General features: G+C 35.3%; 1 protein-coding gene across 6 annotated transcripts in view; it reads left to right on the top strand.

The window, feature by feature from the left end:
• The first annotated feature begins 18,597 nt into the window (after nucleotides 1-18,597).
• Nucleotides 18,598-26,696, top strand: part of LOC149561880 (putative phospholipid-transporting ATPase 4) — a 159,720-nt gene continuing 151,621 nt past the window's right edge. For all 6 annotated transcript variants that reach the window (XR_016363871.1, XR_016363869.1, XR_016363870.1 and 3 more), the window contains exon 1: nucleotides 18,598-18,889. The gene's annotated coding sequence lies outside the window, so the exon portion shown is untranslated. The remainder of the gene's footprint in view (nucleotides 18,890-26,696) is intronic.

Raw genomic sequence — 26,696 nt, 5'->3', positions numbered from 1 at the left:
GTTGAGTCATGTGTGCAGAGTCAGGCATTAGTAGTTGAGGCTTTGTTAAGAGATGTGGATGTAGATAGTATGGACACATATGATGATACATTTGATGATGCTATGAGCTGCATCGAGTATGATATCCCTTGCTCGGTATAAACTGATAAATCTATTGAGGTTTTGGATGGGTCTTAGTATCAATGTTTATAGGATCTATCTTTTGAGGTGGAAGTTGAGACATGTAGGGATATTGATATTGTGAGGGCTTCCATTTCATCAGATGAGGAGTTGATTGAGGTACATAATAGTTGTATCTCAGATGTAGAGTTGTGCAAGGTCGATAGCACACATGTAGTGAGTGATCTTGTGGTGGGTAGTTCTGATTCAGTTTCCTATCACAATGTAGTTAGTGAGACAGAAAGCTTGCATAGGAAGCAGGGGTTACCAAGGCATCATGTGACAAGTCAATTGAAGGTGAGTGAAAGTGACATCTATTCAATGTTCGAGCATTATGATGTGATCTATCAAATCCTAGCTACATCTGGTTGGGGTGCTCCTATGTCTAATGAGCACGGTGATAGTGCTCTTTCTCTAGCAGAGGTTTATGCACTTCGAGAGGTTGTCAAGGTTTTGAAGCATAACTATTCGCAACTAGTTGCTGACAAGGATTACCTTCTGGAGTGGGTTGGCATCTGTTATGAGACATTGTTAGAGAAAGAGGAGGTGGTGGTTGAGGTGGTGGGATCTTTCCAATCTGACTCTTGATCAAATGGATACTCTTGGTAAGCTATGGAAGAAGAAGGAAAAATTGCAAAAGCTTAGTGAGGAAAAGAAAAAGAAGAATCAAGTGCTTGTAGACATCAAGAATATATTTTTTGATGCATTGAATAATGAGGTTGATGATAAACAACAAATTTGGGATCAACTTATTAACATTGTTCACGAGTATAATGAGGAAGTGGATGGACAAGACAAACTTCTGTATAGGGTAGAAAGGAAGTTCAAAAATAAAGTTTCAAAGAAGGTAGCACAGAGGATAGCTATTGATCAAGTATATTTATCTACCATTCTAGCTACATTTCAAATTTTTGTAAATAATGTTGTTGTTTTATTTGTAAAGTTAAGTGACACATCTAAATTCACTAAGTAAGTAAAGGAGAAATTGTCTAAGATAGATGCTAACATGAAGGCAAGTGCACATCAATTGTTGCTTGATCCTAGCTATAATTCTGCACATTTTATAAAATTAAGATATCTAACAGATCTCTAGGCATAATTATTGAGGGAAGAAGCCAGGATAAGGGCTACACTAGCAGATATATAGGGCATGATCCTTCCCAACATGGATGCAATGCAAAAACATATTGCACATACAAAAACTATAGAAGATCACACAATGGAATTATCAGCAAAGGTGTAGATAGCTTTGCACGCATCAAAATTTTTGCAAGAGAATTGAGACAAGACAATCTCCATAGTTTTGAAGGTACATAGTTATTTCCTTTCACATTTTGGTGTTACCTTGTATTTATGCATTTTTGGCATTTGTGTCAAAAAAGGGGGAATGTAGAATATATATCATATGTTAGGGAGAATTGTATATACAAAGGGGGGATACATGTACAATATGAAAGATGTCTATACAAAGTAGAAAATGTGTTTACAAAAATAATTTTGAAAAATCAAAAAATAGAGTCAGAGTGTACCGAGCAGCAACAACAACAAACAATAATCAAAATTGAGTTACAAACCTAGACATATTGATAGGGGGAGTTTTGACATATATTTTAAGCATTCAATATTTTGGTATGATAAGTGTTTTTCTCACTAGTGCCAAAGGGGGAGATTGTTGACATTAAGGTCAAATCTTTTGTCTATTAGTGACTTAACACTTAGTTGTTTACATTGCTACCGAGCTCCATATGCAGAAAGAAGAGTCTCTCGAGCTTCATAGTGTCTACTAAGCATCTGAGACAAAATACAATGTAAGCTAAACATATTAGTTTCTACCAAGCTCTTAAGTGTAAATAATGAAGATTTAGTGTTAATCAATCTCTATGGTGTCTACCAAGTATTTAGTTACTACTGAGCTATAGTGTGTTAAGGAAGTGAATGAAGGTATTGTTAGCTAAGTCATTCAGTGTCAACCAAGTCTAATGAGTTCTGCAATGTTCACTGAGTCATCCAGTGTTGACTGAGTTCCTATTACCTCAAGTGATTAGTATAGACCAAGCATCTGTACATCAATTGAGTGTAAGAGTTTTTTGAGTGTTGACAAGTGTTTTTGAGTGTTAGAACATCACCTAAGTGGCCTTCAAAACCTACGTTCTAGCAGTGAGCCGACTTTGTGATGATTGTTGAATTTGGTATTGTAGCCGACTCTAGAAGGTAATTTATTGGATTGGTATATATATGTAATATATATTTTCATATCCATTGAGTGTACAATTGAAGAATATCAAGCAAGAAGTAGATGAGTGTAAATTAAGAAGGCTACAAGTAGTATAAGGAAAAGCAAAGGCATATCTATCACAATTAGGTGATCATTGTTATTCAAAGGAATCTCATTCAGCAAACCAAGTTGCAGATCATAGATCAGCCACTAATTTATCCTAACAAGTGCATCAACCAAATCCTCTAACAAGGTGGACTTAACAATCTTTTCCAAATCTTCTAACAGAGTGCATACTTCATTGTATGTTGTAAATCCTTTCACAAGGTGGACCTAACAGTCCTTATTTCTCCTAATAGGGCAGATCATTAGAAGTGATCAATTGTAAGCTTTAACAAGCTAACTTTATACTATTGTAATAAAGCTTGTGGGTGATTTATTGCTTTAAGTCTTTCATGCATGCAATTAGATCAGATTACATGGTGAACGTTTAATTGGTGAATTAAAGTATTAAGTTTTATTGGTTCCTAATTCACGCCCCCTCTTAGGCACCTAGTCTATACTACATTTCCAATAGGTTATAACTAAATGCTTGACATATATAAGAAACTGCCTTTGATGCTCGAGTGAGCTTGGCTATCACTAACTGCTCAATAAAGACTTAACATTTTGTGTAACATCAAAGACAACATACAATTGAATAATTGTTTTCAACAATCTCCCTCTTTGGCATTGATGGTAACACAACATGTCATAATATAAAGAAATTTTTAGAGAAAAATAGAAGTAAGGATAATATCCTTAGTTTCATTCTAATTCCCATCCATGAGAACTCCCTCTATCAGTGAAAACTCCCTTTGACATTAATCTCCCTCTTGAATGACTTTCTCTAACTAAAATCTCTCCCTCTGACTTATTGATCTCTTCTTATGCAAAATGAACTTGATGATACAAAATTTCTCAATATGATAGAAAACTCTCCCTTTTTGACATCTCATGCCAAAGACAACAATCAATGTATTTACCATGTACCTAATGTACTAATTCATATGTAATATACTCTGATAATACTACACCAACTTGACTAATCTTCAAAATGCTTGGTTGATGCATTACTAAACTTTGTTTAGTGAGCTTCAAATAGGGGAATGAACCCTAGCTTACCTCTTAGATACAAAAATGCATCTTTAGGTAATGGCTTGGTGAACATGTCTACAATTTGTTCCTTTCATCACATATTCCAATCCAACCTTTTTGTCTTGCACTAATTCTCTTAGAAAATGATACTTTATTGCAATGTGCTTTGTCTTGGTATGAATCATTGGATTCTTGGATATGTTTTTGATTAAGGAAAATAGGTTTTGAAGGGTGTCTGAAACCCTGTACAAAGCTTAGGATTTTCAATAAGCGTAGAACCAAAGATGGAACCAGTTACCCTCTAGGAAAGGAGGTAACCATGGTGATAAAGCCTATCACCAACAAAAAGGAGCCAAAGAATCCAACAATGGGCTCCATCACCTAAACTGAGGCACAGCAAGGGATCTCATAATTTGCCCTTTGATTTAGAGACTCCCTTGCCCGACTTGAGAAACATTTCTAGTGGAGGAAGAGAAGGCTTAGATTTCTTTCTTTTAACTACAATCCATCCCTCCTCCAATCTTGCTACCTCACCAAGCCAAACCCTAGAAGAAGTAGAGAGAAGACCAGGGGAAGCAGAAGCACCCAAAAGATCAAAATCCCTAGGAGAAACCAAAGAAGACAGGCCCCCACCAGGACTAGGAGGAGCAGCCAAATCTACGACAGGAGAAGGGACAGGATCTAGGCCCGAAGGCCGGACGTCCACAACATCCAAGGTCCCCGAAGAAGTGTCAACTAGAGGAGAACCAACCACAAGGTAAGAGCCATCCTCAGGGATAGACTCAGTGGAAGAGCCATCCTCAGGATTAGACTTATGCACCGTATAGTGATTGGAGGAGGCCCATGCCACTAGGAAGGAGGATGCCTTAGCTTATTCTTCATAGAAAAATAGTGAGTAGCCAAGTGACCAGTCATATGACACTTCCTGTAGTGTAAGGGGATACCTTCACAATCTAGTATTTGAGTCTAGGAGCCTTGCAAAGAGGCTAGGAAGATATGCTCAGGGAGGCCCTTTGAGACATCCAGGATTCTTGGATATGTTAATTGCAATGGTGTTATCACAAAAGATAACTATCCTTGATTTCTTCCTTCAAAACCTAACTATAGTTGTTTGAACCAAATGATGTTGGAACAATTAACTATTGTTGCAACATATTTTGTTTTGTTGTAGACTAAGAGATGAAATTATGTTTCTTGCTTGTCCAAGACACTAACCTCTTTCCAAGAAAGAATGCTCCACCACTAGTGCTTTTCTTGTCATCAATACTTCCTACCCAATCAACATCAATGAAGGCTTTCAAATAAAATTTTCCTCCTTTCTTATACCAAAAACCATAGTCTTCATTACCTTTTAGATACCTCATAATTAATTTTGGTTTCTATCATATAATTTTCCTTTGGATTAGCAAAAAAATTGCCACCATACCAACTATTAATACAATATCAAGTCTTGTATGTATGAAATGTCCCTTTTCTAATTTTTTATGATATTTCAAGCCTCTAATCAGATTTTCAAAATCAAATAACCAATATTACAAAGATCCACCAATTTCTCAATAAACCCCAAATCGGGTATGCCAGAAATAGTACCAAAAGCTTCACAGCTTCACCTATTATTAATAAATCTGAAAGTGTATATTTTTATAAAAATTTGATCAGCATAATAGCCTATAAAATGAAATTTTCAAATCTTTATAACATGCACACAATAGCTCCCAAACGGAGGACAAAACAATGCTCATCGGGCTCTCGAAAATAGCACAAAATAGCCCGAAATCACCACAAAAACTTAATAATCTATCATAGAAGTCTAATCATATCAAAATGCATATATTCAACTTTATTTTAACATTTAAAAGTCTGAAATACAGCAGCAAACCAAACTGATATGAAATACTCAACCTGAAACACCAAACTCTTACAAAAAAACACACCCGAAAACCCACAAATCTGCACTGTCCAGCACAAAGGAAAACTCTATATGAGCATGCACATGGAATGGCTTCAAACTCCCATCCTTAGCCTTCCCATAAACCTGCAAAATCCTGTTCTTAGGTCTCCTTCTCCACAGGTTTGGCAGCCTCTGAAGAACAACAAAGAAATGAGCAAAAATCAAGTTCTAGAATGAGCCCAAAATGCCTCCATACCCCTTAAAAGAGGGCATAACCCTAACTCACGTCCAAGAGGGGTTAATAAAATATAATTTAATAATAATTTTTATTTATTAGTCCATTGGTTTCCAAAGATTAGCCCCTTTTTCTGAAACTTCACCTTTCTCGAGCCTGCCTGCCTTAGCAAAGTTTATTATTTTTAATTATTTGAAAAGGGGACATGACAAGTCCTCCCCTCCCAAATATTTCTTGTCCTCAAGCAATGAAGGTTGGAATTCTCAAGAATATGTGCTCCTTCCTAAGTTGCATCCTCTAGTGGTAATCCTTTCCATTTGACCAAATGCTCTATGACGCTCCTGTTTCTCAATCTTTTCTCTCTTGTATCCAAAATCTCTTCTGGTATCAAAACTAATTTCCCTTCATCATCAAGAGGTGGTAATTATGTGATACTATGCTTTGTTGGCCTAGAACCTTCTTTAGGCAAGATACATGGAAAATATTATGTATTTTGCTGTTTGGTGGGAGCTCCAATTCATAAGCTACCTCTCCTAACTTCTTGATGATCTTATAAGGCCCATAGAACCTTGGCTTGAGTTTCTTTGCCCCACTCCTCTTCAAGGTGCTTTGCTTATATGGCTACAACCTAAAAAATACCAAATCTTCCACCTCAAAAGATCTTTCAATCCTTTTCCTATCAGCATATAACTTTTGTTGGTTCTGTGCATGTTGTAGATTATCCTTGAGGGACCTTATTATGTCTTGGCTTTGCTTGACGAAATCACTTGCTGCAAGTACTCTGCTATCAGAAAGTATTAGATCAACAAAGGAAAGGGCATCATAACCATAAAGAGCATGGAAAGGAGGCATACCAATAGACATGTGATGAGATGTATTGTAACAATACTCCCCTAGGTGTAACCATTTCACCCAAGCATGTTGTTGATTTGAAACATAGTTCCTCAAATATCCCTCTATCCATTTATTAACTATCTCTGTTTGTCCATCTGTTTGAGGGTGATAGCTAGTACTGGGAGTCAGTTCAGTTCCTGCCAAATGAAAGAGCTCCTTCCAAAAAGGGAAAAAAATATGCATACTTAGTTAGTCTATCTACCACCACATATATGCAATCCTTACCTTGAACCTTGGGCAAACCAGTGATGAAGTCCATGGAAATACTTTCCCATTTTTGTTCAGGAATAGGAAGTGGCTGCAACAACCCTGCAAGAAAATTTTGCTCACTCTTGCTTTGTTGGCATACCATACATTCCTTAATGTGTTTAAGGACATCCTCCTTCATACCCTTCCATGAAAACCACTCTTGAATTTGCTTGTATGTCTTGAAGTATCCCTGATGACCAGCCAAAGGTGTGTCATGAAAGGCCCTCAATATCCTCTCCTTAGTTTTTGATCCTGGCACTAAGAAGATCCTGTTCTTGTAATAAATCAATTCATCAACAACCTTGTACCTGTTATCATCCACTAACTTATCCAAAATCTTGGTGGTAAAGGAATCTTTAGCATACTCTAAAATTATGGAGACTTTCCAATCAGCAGAGATAGATGTTAAGGAACACAAAGTGGGCTTTCTTGAGAGAGCTTCAACAACCACATTATTCTTTCCTTTCATGTATTCAATATCAAAATCATAAGCTTGCAATTTAATTACCCATTTTTGTTGACGATCATTCAAATCCCTTTGGTTCAAGAAGAACCTGAGGCTATTATGGTCTGTCTTTACAATGAATCTCCCACATACCAAATATTGTCTAAACTTATGAAGTGCATGCATGATTGCCAACATTTCCTTATCATAGATGGAGTAACCTTTCTCTGATTGATTTAATTTTCTACTCTCAAATTCTATTGGATGTCCCCTTTGAGTTAGGACAGCCCCTATACCTTCTCCAGAAGCATCACATTCAACAACAAAAGGTAAAGAGAAATCTGGAATTGCAAGCACAGGGCATGAACTCATTACCTCCTTAAGCTTATCAAATGTTTTTTGTGCCTCTTTAGTCCAAACAAAAGCTCCTTTCTTTTTCAAATTAGTCAAGGGTGCAGCAAGATGAGAAAATCCCTTGGAAAATCTCCTATAGTAGCTACACAACCCGAAGAAATCTCTCAACTGTGTAAGATTAGTGGGTGGAGGCCAATCCAAAATTGCCTGGATTTTTTGTTGATCAACCTGTACTTCTTTAGAACTTATAATATGTCCCAAATATAGGATCTCCGTCAAACCAAACTCACATTTAGATAGCTTAGAATAGAAGGATTGTTGCTCCAAGATTCCCAAAATAGTGTCTATGTGCTTTAGATGCTCTTCCCATGTTTTATTGTAAATCAAGATATCATCAAAAAATACCAAAACAAATTTTTGAAGATGCTGATTGAATACCTTATTCATACAAGATTGGAATGTTGCAGGTGCATTAGTGAGACCAAATGGCATAACAAGAAATTCAAAGTGCCCATAGTGACATCTGAAAGCAGTCTTTTCCACATCTTCACTCCTCATTCGGATTTGATGGTACCCTGATCTTAAGTCAATTTTTGAGAAGTATACAACACCATGTAACTCATCAATGAGTTCATCTATGCATGGTATGGGATACCTATTTTTTATGGTCTTCTTGTTTAGAGCCCTGTAGTCTATACACATTCTCATTGTACCATCCTTTTTCTTAACAAGTACCATAGATGATGCAAATGGACTAGAGCTAGGCCTTATGAATCCCATGTCTAGGAGTTCTTTAATAGTTTTTTCAATTTCTTCCTTATAACCTCTTAGATGGTGGTATGGGGTTGTTATAACTGGTTTGGCACCCTGTTCTAACTCTATAACATGCTCAAAACCTCTATCTGGTGGTAATCCTAGAGGCAAGTCATTGAAAACTATACTATGCTTATCAAGAATATTTTGAATTTTAAAATGGAAATTACCTTGATTCTTTGGAGAGCTTGTTGGATGGATTATGACTCCTGCTGCCCATGCTACTTGTCCTCTTTGAAAAGTCCTCTCCATCCTCTTTGCAGAGACCGCCTTAGGTGCTCTATTCGATAAGCCTCTCAATATGACTTCTCTCCCATCGGAATGAAATTTAAACTCCATAGTTTGATGGTTCATGTAATAGCCTCCAATAGAGTGCAACCATTGAACACCCAATACAAGATCTGTATCCCCAATACCAACCACATAGAAGTCATCACATAACTCATAATCTCCTAAGGTCATCTTGAGTTGTTTCACTACCCGTGTGCAAGGCATAGTGAATCCATTAGCTACAGTAACATTGAATCCCTCAAAATCTTCTGCTTTAAGCCCTCTTTTCATGACAAATCCCTCATCAATAAAATTGTGAGTTGCCCCACTATCAAGAAGAACTGTCAACCTTTTCCCTGCTAGTACCCCTCAAATTCGAAAGGGATGGTATCTTGGGACTCCTGATAATGCTGCTAAAGTGTCATCCTTGCTGATTTCTTTTTCTTTCTCTTCTTCTACCTCCTCCTTAGTGTCATGAAATTCCTCATGCTCATCTGAATCAGATTCTGAAGAAACTTCAATATAGTGCACTTGACCTTTCCCCAAACATCTGTGTCCTGGAACCCATGGTTCTCTACAAGTAAAACAAAGCTTTTTCCTTCATAATTCACTCCTAGTCTCTTCATCTACCTTCTTTTTTGCCACATTTATCACATCTTTTGGTGGTAGTTTTGGGAAAGTCTTTTTCTGAAAATTTCCCTTATGTTGCCAAAGATTTGGGGATTTTTGATTAGTGACTGATTTCAAAGGCACGCAAGTTTCAAGTTGCAAGCTTCTTTTGATAGCTTCTTGTAAGGTTGAGGGTGAGAAAGCCTTAACCAAACCCTTAACAGAATCTTCTAAACCATCAAGAAAAAGATAAACAATCCTCTTTTCACTCATATCAGGTACCATAACAACCACTTTTTGAAACTCTTCTATATACTCATTAACTGATTTGGTTTGCTTCAACTTTGACAATTCTTTAAAGTACTCTTCATCATCCTTGAGGTCAAATCTATCTATCACTCTTTGACTGAAATCATCAAATGTAGTTACCTGATCATGACCTTGAGTAGTCATTCCATGATACCACCAATCATAGGCTGCATCTTCCAAGTGTAGACTTGCAAATTGAACAGCATCACTCTCCTTCGTGGGGTTAAGTGTGAAGAAAGTCTGTAATTTTTGTAGCAATGCTCTAGCTGAAATTTTATTTGTTCCATCAAAAGTAGGTACTGTAAACTTGCTTATTTTATTTTTGAGCTCTCTTCCACTTATGTCATGCTCCCTCATGTTCTCTTTCTTGGGCATCAAAGTGTTTATCATATCCACATATTCTCTAAAAGGAACCGAACTCATCATCTAAGCCATTGTAAGTAGCTCTTAATGCAATCAAGTTACATGTAACCTCTTCCATGGGATTAATGGATGGATTTGGTACTGGTGGCTCATCTGCAGGCAAGAAAATAGTTTTGGTTGATTTAGATGGTGTGGATTTCAGATTTCTTGGCTCCTTTGAAGTGCTCCCTTTCTCATTAATAGATGCAACTCCTTGTAGTTTTTCTATCAATATTCGCAAAGCCTCTCAAGTTTTTGCCAAACTATCCACTGTTTGCTTCTGAGTATTTTGGATGTCTTGGAAGAATTTCTTTGCCATCTCATCTGGATCAGCCATACTTTTCCCTTCCTTGGATTTTGTACTTTTACTTTCAACTGGAGGTTTGATCAAAATTTCTTTATTCTTTTCTCGTTGCAAATATCTTTTTCTCTTTCACTTAGTTGCATGTGACCATAAGTTTTGACATGCAACTGATTAGAAGCAACATGCAACCATAAATTATGACATGCAAGATCTGGGTAGTTGTCAAAACTGACATGCAAACTTCTACAAACCCTTAGGCTAGCAAGATCATTGCTCTGATACCACTAAAATGTCCCTTTTCTAAAATTTTATGATATTTCAAGCCTCTAATCAGATTTTCAAAATCAAATAACCAATATTACAAAGATCCACCAATTTCTCAATAAACCCCAAATTGGGTATGCCAGAAATAGTACCAAAAGCTTCACAGCTTCACCTATTATTAATAAATTTGAAAGTGGATATTTTTATAGAAATTTGAGTAGCATAACAGCCTATAAAATGAAATTTTCAAATCTTTATAACATGCACACAATAGCTCCCAAACGGAGGACAAAACAATGCTCATTGGGCTCCCGAAAATAACACAAAATAGCCCGAAATCACCACAAAAACTTAATAATCTATCACAAAAGTATAATCATATCCAAATACATATATTCATCTCTATTTTAACATTTAAAAATTTTAAATATAGCAGCAACCCAAACTGATATGAAATACTCAACCTGAAACACCAAACTCTTACAAAAAAACACACCCGAAAACCCACAAATCTGCATTGTTTAGCACAAAGGCAAACTCTGTATGAGCATGCACATGGAATGGCTTAAAAATCCCATCTTTATCCTTCTTGGAAACTTGCAAACTCTCGTTCTTGGGTCTCCTTCTCCACAGGTTTGGCAGCCTCTAAAGAACAACAAAGAAATGAGCAAAATCAAGTTTTGGAATGAGCCCAAAATGCCTCCAAACCCCTTAAAAGAGGGCATAACCCTAACTGACATCCAAGAGGGATTAATAAAATATAATTTAATAATAATTTTTATTTATTAGTCCATTGGTTTCCAAAGATTAGCCCCTTTTGCCAAAACTTCACCTTTCTCGAGCTTGCCTGCCTTAGCAAAGTTTATTATTTTTAATTATTTGAAAAGGGGACATGACAATGTACCACATACTGAAGTTCTCCAATCATTGATCTATATGTAGTCTATTCTACCTCTTTGGAATCTTCATTTTTGGAAAGCTTATGTCCAGTAGACATAGATATTTCAGCTAGTCTAGAATCCTCCATTCCAAATTTCTTCAGTATTTCCTTTGTTTGCAACTTGGCTTCTTTTGATTGAGACTCAATTAGAACTGTTTCTAACTCAAATTGCTCTGGCTACAACTTGAGTTGCACTAGCTACAACTCAGTCTCCTCTATTGGTGACTTAGTTCCCTTAGTCTATGCTAGCAAACATGTAGATTTAGTGAAGTCTAGGTAAAACAAATTACCTTTTGTCTGATTACCAGTTCCAACTAGGTTTCCTTTACCATCTAGAAGCTTGGCCTTTGCATTCATGAATTCTACCTTGAATCCAATGTTGTTTAATTATGCCATACTAAGTAGATTTTTTTAAAGTCGTTCAACCCAGTAAGCATTGTCACATCTAAGTTCATCAATCAATGTAGTGCAACCATTTCCTTTTACATAACAATGTTCATCATTTCCAAATTTGACACTCCCACCATCATAGTGTTCCAAGTGCTCAGATTTTGATTTATCACCAATCATGTGGTGAGAACAACCACTATCTATTATCCATGTGTTGTACTAGATAATATGAAAAATGAGGGTCATCTTATCATTTTCATCATCTGATTCATCTTTAATAACAATGTAAACCATTTCATCTTCATCACTACTATTAAAGTCTTTAGTCATGTAACAAGATTTCTTACCTTTATCCTTGTATTCTTTGTAGCTTTTGAAATATTTGTTGCCTTTGTACTTGTCATGCTTCTTTTCTTCTTTGCCTTCTTTGTTTGGACACCTTGCAACAATGTGACCAACTTCTTCACAAGAAAAATAGATTAGGGGCATTTTACCTTTGTACTTTCCTTTGCCTTTAGGGAATCTTCTTGCAATTGCAAGCAAGGCTTCAATGACTTCAATGTCATCATCATAATAATCTTCATCTTCACTATCAGACTTTTTTCTTTTAAATTTTCCACCTTTCTTCTTGAGTGATAGTTTAGCTTGAAATGTAGACTCAATGCTACTAGAGTTAGGAACATAGTTATTAATGTTATCTAACTCAAAGGCTATCAACCTTCCCACTAGTACATCCAAGGTTATATCATTTTGGGATAACATCTCATTTCTTGAATAGCTAAAACACTAATTGCATAAATAGGGAGAAGAGTTCTAAGTAACTTGTTGACCACTGTCAAATCATCTATTTCCCTCCTGAGGCCCTAATTGCACTCACACTTGATTTGATTCTTTCAATGTATTGTGTAATGTTTTCATCTTCTCTCATCTTCATTTGATCAAACTAACCTCTTAGACTTTCTACCTTTGCTCTCCTCACATTGTCATCTCCTCCATAGATATCTTTCATCATGATCCACATTTCATAAGCAGTAGGACAATCTTTGACTTCATCAAATTCAACATAATTGAGAGTAGAAGCAATTTCAATCATCATTATGTTGTGATTCTTCTTTTTCACTATTTGACCCACAAACAAAGGTCCAATAGGTGCCACATACTTGTTCTCTAGGTATTTTAGGCATGTGTCTGCAATGGTTTCCAAATGCAACTTCATCAGTTCTTGCCATGCTTGGAAGTTATCTCTGTTCAACTTAGGAATTTCTCTTCTATTAGACATCTTGATATTTAGCTTAGGTCCTTGAAACCTTATCTGCAAGCACCAATTGCAACTAGTTACTATTTTTTAGTCTTCTAAAGCGAGCCTTGTTAGGAGCCAACCTATTTAAAGGTTATAAAACACACTATTAGGTGTGACCCTATTATAGGATTTAATTCACCCTATTAGGAGTGGCCTTATTAGAGGATTTCAAACACTTCAATCTAGAAATAACACCTTGTTAAAGGATTTTTTGAATAGTTGTTGGGTTAACTTTGTTAGGAGATTTGATTCACTTCTACAATTATTAGAGAATAACAATGACTTGACCTAGTTACTGATGAAACTGACTTTGCGGATTTAGATCTTAGTTCTGGCTTGATTACTTGATCCTCCTTGATTAGAATGTTCTTTGCAACTCAATCAACTTGGATACTCTAGCCCTTACAGATATCCTTCAAATTCACTTCATTAATTATGTATTTCAATCCTCAACTTGACCTTTCATATATATGATTCACCTTGTCAAGTCAGCTAGAATACTCTTTTAATCAAACAAATTTCATCCCTTAAGTCAGCTTGTATTAACCAATAAATTTAGCAAACTAAATTTGCTGGTAGTCAGCTAATATAGAATTGAGCAATCAATCAACATAGTGGATCCCTTCATTAACTGACACAACTCATTTAGAATAGGAGTTCTAATGTTAACTGGCCCAACTCAGTCAATACCAACTTTCCTTTGATAACCAATTAAACTCGGTCAATATAGACTTTGCTTCATTAACTGATTGAGCTTGGTCAATACTATCTTTGAACTTGGTTATAACTGAATTCTTGACATATATATGAAATTACCTTCGATGCCCGAGTGAGCTTGACTATCACTAACTGCTCAATAAAGACTTGACATTTTGTGTAACATCAAATACAACATACAATTAAATAATTATTTTCAACAAGAAGAACATTAAAAAAGAGTATTATTTTTTATATTAATAGAAACCAAAACAAGGGGGTTGACCCTTAGTACATTACCATGGAAAAACCATTCATTCACATCACATTAACAATAAGACATTACCAACACATTAACCACCCCTCCCTTAATATAAAAAATAGTATCTAACCCAACAAAATTGAACTCTAACAAATGTGTTATCCCCTCTACTAGTAACATACACATAATTACTAGTAGGTGACATTAAATCCCATCTACAAGTTCCAAGGAAAAAATTACTAACAAATGACATAATGTTCTTCTAGCTTAAAAACATATTAACTATACTACAAAAACTACTACCATTTTATCTACCAAAATATTTTAACCAAAATAATAACAAGTCTTTAAGGCCCAATGACCATGTTAGAAAAGTAAAGGCTGAATAATTCTGACAACCATGGTCCATATGTAAACATATAATAAACACAAAGGTCTAAACTTAGGCCTTTTTCTTTCCTTCTTGGCTAGCAAAATTTTGGCCCAATCGTCAGCCAAAAACCCATAGAGTTTTTTGAAATCCTCCACACCAAGACTCTTTATTCTCCTGATGCACCAATTGGAGAGTAGTGGCAATGACATGAGTCAATTTTAAAGAAAACCTAGAGAGATTTGCAAAGCTCTCATTCAATGTATTAAATTAAGCATTAAGAGCCTCCATCTCTCACTTCGTTTCCTTGACCAAACCACATAGCTCTTGGCATCCATCTCAATTCCATTTCATTATCTCCATCATCTGCACCTACATCACCACAAGGTTAGTGGAAACTACTTTCTTTTCTTTTGTCTTCACTCGTACAAGGGAAGTGGCTATCACCAATAGATTATCTTTTTGTTTCTCTAGAGAAGGGATAGCTTTGGAGGTGTCATCCATTTTATTCACTGTAAAGATTAAAAACACATGGGTTATGTCTTGGCTTATTTTTTTCTTTTATATATATTTTTTTAATTTGGACTTCGAAGAAGATTTTTTATCCTCAGTTCCTAACCCCACGTCATCTTCCTCCTTCCCCATTTTTTTCTTCTCCTTACTCCTTTTTTTCTCACTAGCTTTTGATTATGTCTCCTCGTTAATTTCCCAATTCCTACAAGACTTTGGTTTCATTATGACCCAAATTTTGGCTAATCTCCCTGATCTCCTTTGACCCCTGTCATTATCATACCCAAAGTCAACAAGATCAATTCCCTCCATTTTTTCCATTTTCCAAATTATTTATTTTTTGGGTCCTATCCAACATTTTGGAACTCTTATTAGGGTTTCCTAAAGGTATGGAAGATGGGGAAGGCTGATAAGCAGGGCCACAGAGAAACCCCCACCATTGCTAGTAGGATTAGGTAGGACTTGGTCATTAACTAAGGCAACACAACAAGGAGGAGCAAGGGCCAGGTGGAAATTATAGAGCTGAAGGATAAGACCTTGGTGTAAAATAGTATAACTTTCCCCATTTTTCCTTCTATCCATAACATTAGCTATAGAGGCTTCCACATCATGTAAAATATAAAATGGAATGGAAACCTCATCATGGTGCCTAAAATGATTTAATAGTATGAAATGGTGGTAATAATAGACACCAAATCTACCCTCAAGGGTTAAACATTTCATGAGCACAAAGCATACCTAATTCCAAGGGGATGAGAGGCTATCAAGGCTAAACCTACCTCTGAGTAATAGACACCAAATCTACCCTCAAGGGTTAAACATTTCATGAGCACAAAGCATACCTAATTCCAAGGGGATGAGAGGCTATCAAGGCTAAACCTACCTCTGAGTCTCATAGACTCTTCATCCCTTTTAAAGAACCTATTAATGCTTGTTTCATCAGTGACCTTTGTGACATTTTTCCATTTCGACCATCCATTGACCACTTATAGAAAGACTCTGAGAGATTCCAATTTATAGCAATCTTTTGTTCATTTATAGTTGGGGAGACATGAGACATCTTCCACTTGTCGTTCTCCAATTTTTCCTTTAGTGGTATAATAATAGTGTTACCTAATCTCCTCTTTCTCTTCGTTTTCCAAAAGATCCTATTATTCATTTCCTTCCAAATTCCCTAGCAAACATGAGGAGGGATCATTTTCCATATGAGTCTGAATCAATTGATGTAAGAAGGGACAGTCCCAATTTAAAATAAATTGTTGCAAATCTTTTGAAAAACCCACTCCACCTGGAATTTTTGTAGAATGGATTGCCAAATATCTATGCAAAGGGATATTGAAGGAAAATACGTTGTTTACTTTCTTCATCAACTTTACAAAGGTAACATCTATTAGGGATTTGAAAGCCTCTTTTTCTTAGGTTGTCAATAGTAAGAATCCACCAAAAGAAATTAGCTTTAAGGATAACTTTATTGGTATAGTTTAAATAAATACCATTTTATTTATGCTTGTAATGATATATGATATGATTGTAACACCTATTGTTAAATTCCTTAATGCACACCAAAATGCTATTGCTAGTTATTATTTGAACTCAAAAACTAATTATACCCCAAGTAAAATTATCACCAACCAATAAAAAAAATTGATAGCAAAAAAAATTTAAAAAAATAAAAGTCTTCAAACTTTATAAATTAATATTCATTTTATTCTATAAAAATTATCACCAACCAATAAAAAATTAGAAATTGATATTACAAAATAAATTTTAAAAACAAAAATCTTCAAACTTAACTACAAGAATCAATATAGTCAAGAATGAAAACATTAGTTTCCAAATATCATTGAATATATCAGCACAACACAAAAATTCAATATAAATGTGTTCTAAATTGACTCATAACAACTGTAATGGAAAAAGGTCTATTCATAAAAAAAAACAAAAAAGTAAAAATAAGCATTTTATAAATTCAAGATTTATAATGATTAGATTAGTGACTTCAAGTCAAGTCTCGAGACTGTTCCACCCAAGATGACGCACGAATGCACTGAAATTATAAAAAGTTAAAACATTTAGTTAAACCAGTCCAAACTAATGAATCCCCAATTTAACCACGTAGTAATCCATTTATTCCTAAACTAAAATTATAAATTTTAAAAACAGAATCGTTATTTGTTTCTTGAACAACACATTACCGAATTCAATTAAAGGACAAATGCGAATTGGATGCCTTATGGACCCTGAATGAGATAAAAGTTGAAAACGAGGACTCCTCCACGCTAACAGCTAACTAAACTAATTCTCTTGAACTCACTTGCAACTGTCTTCATTTCCCCCGATGAACTCATGCGATAAGATTCGTATCGTTAAATTTGGCATCCTGCGATTATATTAAGCGGTCAACGAGGAACAAGACAGAGCGGTCGTTGGTCCCGGAACCCCAATCAAATTTTTCCCATTTTTTTCCACATTTATTCCAAAGTTTCCGCGTGAACCTCGACGACTCGGGACACTGCACGATGAATAATTTTAAATGTAGAAGGCCTCTTAAACGAAATAATAGAACAGACATGGTATAGTAGACTTTTGTTTTCTACTTAATTATTAGGAAGAAATGATTGTGATATATATATATATTATTTTCCTAATATTATTCTATGTGAATATTTATTTTAATTTTTAAAAATATTTAATTCAATTGTAATAAATTTAATTTTTTAATACTTAATTTAATTTTAATAAATTTTACAAAATTCAATTGCTCTTCGTGCATGAAAGATCATTTTTTTCTTTTCATCATTTTCACTTATTTGTTTTAAATCAAATATGGGGTGAATAAGTCTTCATTTGAACTATAAGAATTTTGTTTCCTTTATTTTAATGAGGATTGCAAGTGAAGCTAAGTTTGTAAATCTAATGTAATTTCTTTCTTAAAGACTTTCTCACATATACTTGTTAAATTTATGTACATAATTATACCAATAAAATCAATTGATTAAATCCTTTTAATAGCATATTCAAAGTAGATGTGTAATAGTAGTAGTACCGATAAAACATTAAGATGGATGGTGGAAATATGCAAAGATAATGTTAGAATGAGAATCTATAACAAATAAAGTGGTTGTAAAATAAGAAGAAAGATAGGAATATGGGATGTTGCTAGGAACTACATATATACAAGAAAAATATACACTTTGCTAAAGTTAAAAATTTGTCAATTGTCAATTTTAAAAGTTTAGAATCTTTATTTGTCATTGTACAAGTGACTTAGTTTAAGTTTATACTTGTCAATTTTGATATTTAAAAGAATAAAATTATTAATTTCAAATATATACATAATTTTATGTAAATATTATATATGAAAAAATATGATACATTTAAACCAAAACATTACATATAGACATTCAAAATATATAAAACATAAATGTACAATTTTCATTGATTTCTATAGTTTAAATAAATTAACACTGAACAACATTTTAGCAGAATAAGACACAAGTATAAAACCAGATCACTGGTACCTATACTAGGCAACATCTAACTAGTCTTTAATGGCGCTTAAAAAACGTTTCATTCCGTATAGTAAATTCAGGCGAAAAAAATAATATTCTGGCAGCCCCGTATGCGGAAAATGCTTCGCTTCCTGAGATTTGGTGTGTGGTCAACAAGGAAAAAAGCAGACTAGCCGACGATCCGCGTCTTCTTTTTCTAAATTCTTTCTCAGCTTACTAAATAATCTCAGTCCTGGTAAGCGTAATAGAAGCTTGGTTTATATTCTGGGAATGCTGGACTCGGCTGGGGTTTAATGCGGGAAGCGTAACAGCCAAGCTGAATTTGCTCCCATCGGAGTCTACAGTCCGGCCTGCTAAAGGTAGCTTCAGATTCTTTCATGACTTCTTTCTGATAAAAACTGTGTTAAATTTTTGTATCAACATTGCATGATCTATCAGAAAGTTGAAAAATAAATGATAGATTTCGCCAGCCGCCTATAATCAATTCTGAGTTCTCTGCCAAACTTCGATCTTTGTGGCTACAAACATCACCGGTAATTCTCTTTTCTGCAGTTGAATTTTACGTTTCCAGCTCGAAATGACTTAATTTTGCTGGAAACATTTTTAGTTCTCGGCAATTGTATATAAATTTTGCTCTATTGCTTCAGTCCAAGTTTATCATTTATTTCGGACCAAAAATCCCTCTATATTGTGGTTAATCAATTCTGAATTCTTTGCCGAATTTCGAACTCCGTGGCTACGAAGATCACATGTAAACTTCTTTATTGTGCTTCAATTTTGCGTTTTCAGCTCGAAATCACTTTATTTTTCTGGAAGATTTATAATTTTCAGTAATTCTTTATAAATTTCGCGACATTACTCCATTCCAAGTTAGTCATTTATATTGGGACCAAAGATCCTCCTACATTGTGGATGAAATTATATTTCTTATTGTTTTACATGCCACGAGCTATTTAAATTTCATCAATTCTTATTAATTTTGGATTATTGCTCCTGCTCGAGTTTCTGATTTGATTTGAACTGGTTGGAAAAAAATCATTCACCATTTCTATATTTTCAGTTGTTTTAAACCATTTATTTGTAATTACTTTACTTAGCTGTAAGCTTCTTCAAATTTCATCATTTGCTCATGAATTTTGGACGGTTAACTGTTTTCGAGTTCCTCATTTGATTTGGGAAATTTGGTTCATTTGTTATTGTTGTCAAATCTAGGCAGACGCAATGCTTATCTTTCAAAATTAAAATTCATCCACATAAGCAAGTTCAATCTCTTTTTATAAATTTCAGAAGTTACTGTAGACAACAAAAAAAAGGTTCATTATTTATCTTTATGAGATAAAGACATCCATAATTATCTCCCAAAATAGTGGTAGATTGTTGAATATTTACTATATATAAAAAATTCTTTAGTCTGGAATCTAGCTTTGCAATTTTGTGTCTACCATAACCTCAGTTTCCTAGGCTTTTACAATAATTAGGTTTTGTTTTCGAGATAAGATTATTCATAGTTTTCTGTTTGAAATATTGGTAGCTTGTGCAAAATGCACTAATATGAATGCTACATCCCCATAAAACTCAATTGTTTTATGTATCTTTTTCCTGTTTTTGATCAATATTGGTTATCATTGCATATTAACCAAACTTAATTTTTTGGTGTAACCCATTAGTTGACAAGGTTTTCATGTCATGGTTTTTGTTCTTTGACTAACAACTTTAATAGGATGGTGGAGGTTGTGGCTTTTCACTAGAAAATAAAGATAAGGTTTAAAGTTTGTCAGTTGCATTGTTAAAGAAGGGGAAACATAAAAATGGCTGGCATGGAAGGTGCACCTATTTTGCTTAGTAAAGGCAACGAGGTGTGTGTTCAACATTGTTCAAGCACTGGAAAATTCTGCCTATGGTCTTGAGGTTGTCTTAAGTACATGAAAGTTCTGCTTATCTGAAAAGTTCAGAATCTTTGGTTTGGCTTAACTGAGTGTTAATTCTGCTTTATTTGAGCAAACGAAAATTCAGCCCAGTAGTTATTAAGGTGGCAAATACAACTTCGGCACATGTTTGAAGTGGCAACATGATATGAAACGTCCGACTGACAGATCTTCACGATCCTTAACTGCTTAGAAATTGTGCATTTGCACATAAGGTGGCAAAACTTAAAAGTGATGCACAGTCCCAGTTTGGTTTGATCGCTTGGCATTTCTATCCACTGCTTTGAACATGGTTGAGACACTCAAAAACTTTGCCAGTGCACATTGTGTTAGTTGAACCATCAATAAACTTTGCCAAACTTTGCAAAGTTGGCAAAGTTTCAGGGTTCCCTGGTGGTATTCTCCATTTAGCACATCATATTCCCAAGTCACCCATATTTCTAAGTAAAATGTTACTGGCACAATAAGTGCAGTCGGCATAAATGTAAAAGAGCAGTTTCAAAGCATGCAGTCTTCAAACCATTGCCTATATTATATAAATGTAGTGTGCTTCACCATTGCATTCAGACAAGTTTGCCCTTGGTCTTAGTTACCCGGGTTCGCTGTTTTGGCCCAAGAACCCTGCCTGAGTTCAACCCAGTTCAAAATACTGGTCCGGTTTGACCCAGGTTCAATTTTCCCTGGGCTGGTTCAAACCTGCAGTCCACAATTCAAACCCGGTCGAATTTTGGCTGCCCAGATTGAATTTGGGCGAATATTATATTTTTTGAGATCCGGTTGCCCTAAAAAGTGAATGTAAGTAGGTTATTTTGGCTTCTTACATCATTTGTGGTGTACAAATAGGTGATTTTGTGAGCAAATGGGTGAGTAAGCAAAATAAGTTTGTGCAAGGTGGAGTTTACATCATATGATTTTATGATACTCTATGCTTCTAGGCTTCATATATATATATGTGTATGTATGTATGTATGTATTTTATAATTTTTACACATTTTTGTATGAATGAACCCAAACGAACCCAAAGCCCTTTCCAAAATAAAGAGCATATCCATTGGCTTTATGTTAGATCTATCACTACTACTTGCTAGCATTCTCTCTTTATTCCAATTCAAGGTTAATTCTCAAATTGGGGTTTGACTGAGGCAAACCTCCCCAATAACAAACAAATAAATCCTTTATTTTGCAGGTTTTGGATCCCAGATTGGCGAAAAGGCTGCAGAACTGTTTTTGTCTTTCTTCAGAATTGTGGAATTAGAATCAACGTCGCACTCATTCCATCAAGGCCTATCAGATCGGCCTTGATGCCTTAATGCCCACAAGGTTGGCCCTGATGCTCCAGTTCAGTCTTGACAAATTGTTGAGCGATTTCTGGATTTTTTTTTGTTGTGCAGTTTTCAGTCTAAATCTTAGATTATAGCAGTTTTTGATATCATTAGACGACCCGTTTTTAGGTTTGTATTTTGTGAGGTATATCATCTTCCCCTTTCCATTTCCATACTTTACATTTCAGTGTTACCTGATTTATCTTCTTTGTTAAACCCTCTTAAGGTGGAGGTGAGAGGGAAATAAATCCAAATTATTCATCCTTTTGCCCATTAGGTTTGCATTGATACCTCCCTTTTGCATCAATCAAATCTAATTCAAAGGGGTGGATCTTGGTCTTCCCTGTTTCTTTAATGTATGGTTAGGTTTGCTTCCATTCTCCAACCATACATAAATTGGTGAACCCGATGCACTCTTCTTTAATTGTGGAGTTACATTATTGCCTTTCATTGTGTGTTTACCTTAATTGGTGAACTCAACTTGTGCGCTTTTTGGGGTTGGATTCTTTGCCTCTTCATATTTGTATGCTCTTGGTTAGCTTACATCTTGCATTATGAAGATGTTTTGGTGTATGGCTATCTTTTTCAATATTCTCCTTCTTGCATCTCTTTATGGCACTTATGATGTATATGAGAGTTTCATACATTTTATAGTATTCATGACTTCATGTTCTTCTTGCTTATGCTATTATGAGGTTAATGAATACATTCTTTCTTTCTTTCAAGTTTATGGTTAGATCTTTGTGTGATTGGCTCATTTCTTCTTTGGATTATGTGAGAGCTTTAGTTGATGCTGCTCCTAATCATCCTCCTCCTCCTCCTCTCACTTTAACTCCTAGCACTTCTCAAATGTATGTTCAAGCTCAAACCTTAGTTTAGGATGAGGATGTTACCACATTCCTTGATGAACCTTCTCCTTCTACTCGTAATGAGGGGAAACGTAAAGTTCTTTTTATCTCTCCTTCTGTTATTATTTCTTACACTACCTTTGCTCATGATTCTATTGAAAAACCTCCTCTTGTTGAAGATTTGATGAATAATTATCCTAAAGGTTATTACATGATCACAAAACAAGGTTACAATGGCTTAGGACTTGGTATTAATGAACATGGTATTAAAAATCCTATTCATATACCTCCTAAGGTAGACAAACATGGTATTGGTTCTTCTCCTTCCGAAATAGTGCAAGAATATTCTGGACGACCTCCTCTTCATCTTCTCTTACATACTCCTGATCTTGATCAATCAGATACTCTTAGGGATTTGGCTTTGAAGGTGTATATTCAAGTAGTTATTGCTGAACCAAATTTTTTTAGCATTCTTCTTGAAGACTATCTTGTTACATTCTCATGTCCTTTTCATTATGATGATTCTCACATGATTGCCGATTATATAAATTTTCGCTTCTATGTTAAGGAAAAAGCTTCTTTAGGAATTATTCCTTATACGCTTGAGGTGTTACAATTTCTTCATAATTTCACTTAGTCTTTCTTCTCACCTATTGGAGTGGAATCCCCATTATTTTGTATAATGTGCATTTGGAATCTCCCAATAGATCTCCTTTTTCTTCTTCCCTTTACTAGGGGGCAAGAATTATTTCTTCTCATTTTCTTCTAAGGATCTCTTCTTCCTCTTATACTTAAGCATTTCTTATGTGGGAGGTAGATTTGATCATTCCTTCTTTCTTATCTTTTTCTTTTCCTCTTATATCGTTTTCTGTCATGTCCCCTTTTTAGCGGCATAACTTACAGGGGATTTGCCTATCATCGACTCTCGTAGGCAAATGATTATGGGAAGAGGGTCATTTTTGTCTTCCGATAATTACAATTTTGCTCTCGAAGAATAATAATTGAGTAAGTGGGGCCTACTCGTCCTAATATTAAATTAAGGTTGTACTCTAACTTTATAAAGTTATTTATTTAATTTTATAAAGTTTTACATCATAAAAGATGATTCCGGAAAACTTCCAGAAACTTCTCAGCGAAGTGAATAAATAGAGGACATAGGGCTCCCATTTGGGACAAGCGATTTTGTGGATTCGACTTCTATTTCCGCTGGAGCAAATTGTAGACATTGGTCTGCATTGTTTTCTAATTATCTTTGGAAACGAGAACTTCCATTGATAAGCAATTTTGAGGATGTGAAATATCATCTGAATCATTGCACAACAGGAGGAGACATTTCAGTCATTTCACTTGGATAAAGATTGGTGACCTAAGGTCAAGTTCGTGATCCATTAATAACAGAGAAAGGGAGTTGCTATTGACAGATTGGGAACACATCTTTTTGGCAAGTAGCTCCTTAGCTTCACCCGTAACCAGACTGGCTTAGATCACAACAAATCGAGTGTTTGTAGAAGACATAAATTTATATAGAGACAACGCAAGGCTTTGGTCGGATTGGAAAGCAAATCGTTGCCTGTCTCAGCCGCGTCAGGAGTGCCAGAACGGAGGGAGGAAATCAATTTGTTAAAACCCGTAGAACGAGTATAAGGAGTAACGGCCAAAACAGGCAAATCTTTGGACCAGTTCACCCACGAGCTGCAAATAAAAAAAAACGCGGGTCACATTCCGATTCAGAAGTCTTTCCATGGTTTCAGCACATTATCGTGTCTCTTTGGAGTTAACAAAATCATCAAGTCGAGCCGAACTCCATTCGCTGAATCTAAATCGACTCTTGTAGTTGTTTGGTTCATCCATTGAAGAAGGGCACGGGCCGGTTCAGAATTGATCAAGCACGGTTTTTCCTTTCAGACAGGAGAGTATTGGGAAATAACTGAATACTAATACGACCTAGCACACTTGCTGGATCACTCCAGGCAGGCTGCAAACTATTTCCCAGATCACACTAATTCGGAGGTATTAATCGACAAGCAAACAAACAGTATATGACTACCTTGGCGGCACTAGTTATAGCCCAGATTCGAAGGAAATAAAATCCGAATCAATTACCATTCGGACAATTAATGGCAGCAGTAATCCAGGTTCTCTGTATGAACGTTGTGATTCAATTTAATTAGAATCTTGTTCTATGTCCTTAAATTCTGTTGATATCACTTGCATCTGTTATCAATTGGCCCCTTGGCGAATCATTTGAGATATTACTTGTTGCAGATTCTTAGTGACCTTTGTAATAAGAGTCATTTCAGTAATAACCGAGCTTGTCAACAAAGTATTTGATGAAATGTCTAACTCATAAAGTTTGAATTCTTTGGGTGTCAAAGAAAGCAATAACCTGTCAGGGTTATTTCATTTTCTTTTTATGCAATAGGGTAATTCCTAATTGCATGTTCCTTGGATATATTATCTCTATATGTTACATGGGTGTTGATTTCTTCTTTCACAATGTTGCCTATGTTCCTTTAGATATTGTCGTCTTTTATTTCTCTATAGATTTGTATTGTTTTATAGAACATTCTTATCTATAGGCATTTAAACCCTATTCTTATCTATTGTTTTATGTTCCAAGGTATGCATTTAAACCCTATTCTTTAGTCTTTCGATGATTTCGAGGGTGTTTTTTTTTTTCCATTTTTTAATAGATTCCAACAACATTTTATTTGTAGATTGGAACAATGGCTAGTAGTCAAACTTCAGTGCATGGGGAGGGAAGTAAAAAAAATCAAAAATTGATAAAGCATCTTCTTTATGGAGACATACCACACGAATTTCACAACTTCCTGGAGGTTTGGGATTTATTTGGAAGTGTAATTATTGTAATGGACAATATAATAACTCTTATTACTGAGTGACACTTCATTTTATGGGCCCTAGTGGTAAAAAGATTGTGTGAGAGCTAGATAAGAAGGTGCTGTCTGCTGTACAAATAACAACATTTATAAAAGAACACAAAGATGCTGACAAATTGATTACGAAAGGAAACCAAAGTAGTTATAGTTCCGGAAAGAGAAAAAACAATGACATTACCCTCTCAAACAGTTGCAGCCTCCAAACATCCCTTCTTGCCTACACGCTCTATTGAAGATGAAGATGAAGAACTAAAACTCCCCACCCACAAGAGAGGTCCATTGGAGAAGGCATTCAAAATGGAGGCAAGAGACATTGGTGAGGAAAAATTTGCATGTTGACTCTATGCCAATGGTATTCCATTCAATTTGGTGAGATCACAAGATTGATGGGACGTGGCGACAGTAATAAATAATGCACCTCCTGGTTTAACAAGTCTTAGGTATAAAAAGGTGTGTACCATGTTATTGCAAAAAGAAGAAAATCTATATAGCCCCAACTAAAATCAATAAGAGATACTTGGAGTGAACTGAGTGTATGTATTGTTTTCAATGGATGGAAAGATTGCAAAAACCGTCCATTGATCAATATTATTGCAGTGTTCCCTAAGGAGGCAATGTTTCTGAAGGTGGTTGACTGGGAAGGGAAAGTGAAAGATGCAGAGTTAATTTCCAGACTTGTTGACTCCATGGAGATGGTGGGTAATGAAAATATTGTCCAAGTAATTATGGACAATGCCTTTACACCGCCTCGCATATTCCTTTTCTCCGAGGTACTATAGCACTTCTGTACTTTCTAATCCTAGGAGATTGCCTCCATATAGAGATTTTGAAGTTGCTATTGGGCACAAGCAGGCATTTAGTAGTCTCTTCAAAGATCCAGAAGTGGAATCAAATGTTATGAAAGAATTTGGATTGTTTGTCTCAAAAAAAAAACAGACCCCTTGTGCTGTTAAAGATCAATCCAAAATGGTTTTAAGAAAAGATTGAGAGTCAGCATGAAAAGCAAATTGAGTGAACACATTATTCAAGATCATTACAGACTTGTGGAGGAGGTGTTTGGATGAAAAAGTAATATATAAAGTGCAGTGCCTGAGATTAGATTTATCATGCAAAGCATGAGAAGCAGATAAAGACTACAGAGAAATAAAGATACGTATAGAATATGAAGAGA

Source organism: Cupressus sempervirens, chromosome 4 (genome assembly GCF_028749045.1).
Source record: "Cupressus sempervirens isolate cs-2001-9-10 chromosome 4, ASM2874904v1, whole genome shotgun sequence".
Taxonomy (NCBI): domain Eukaryota; kingdom Viridiplantae; phylum Streptophyta; class Pinopsida; order Cupressales; family Cupressaceae; genus Cupressus; species Cupressus sempervirens.
The sequence above is the reverse complement of the archived record's forward strand: the minus strand, read 5'-3'. Positions and strand labels throughout refer to the sequence as shown.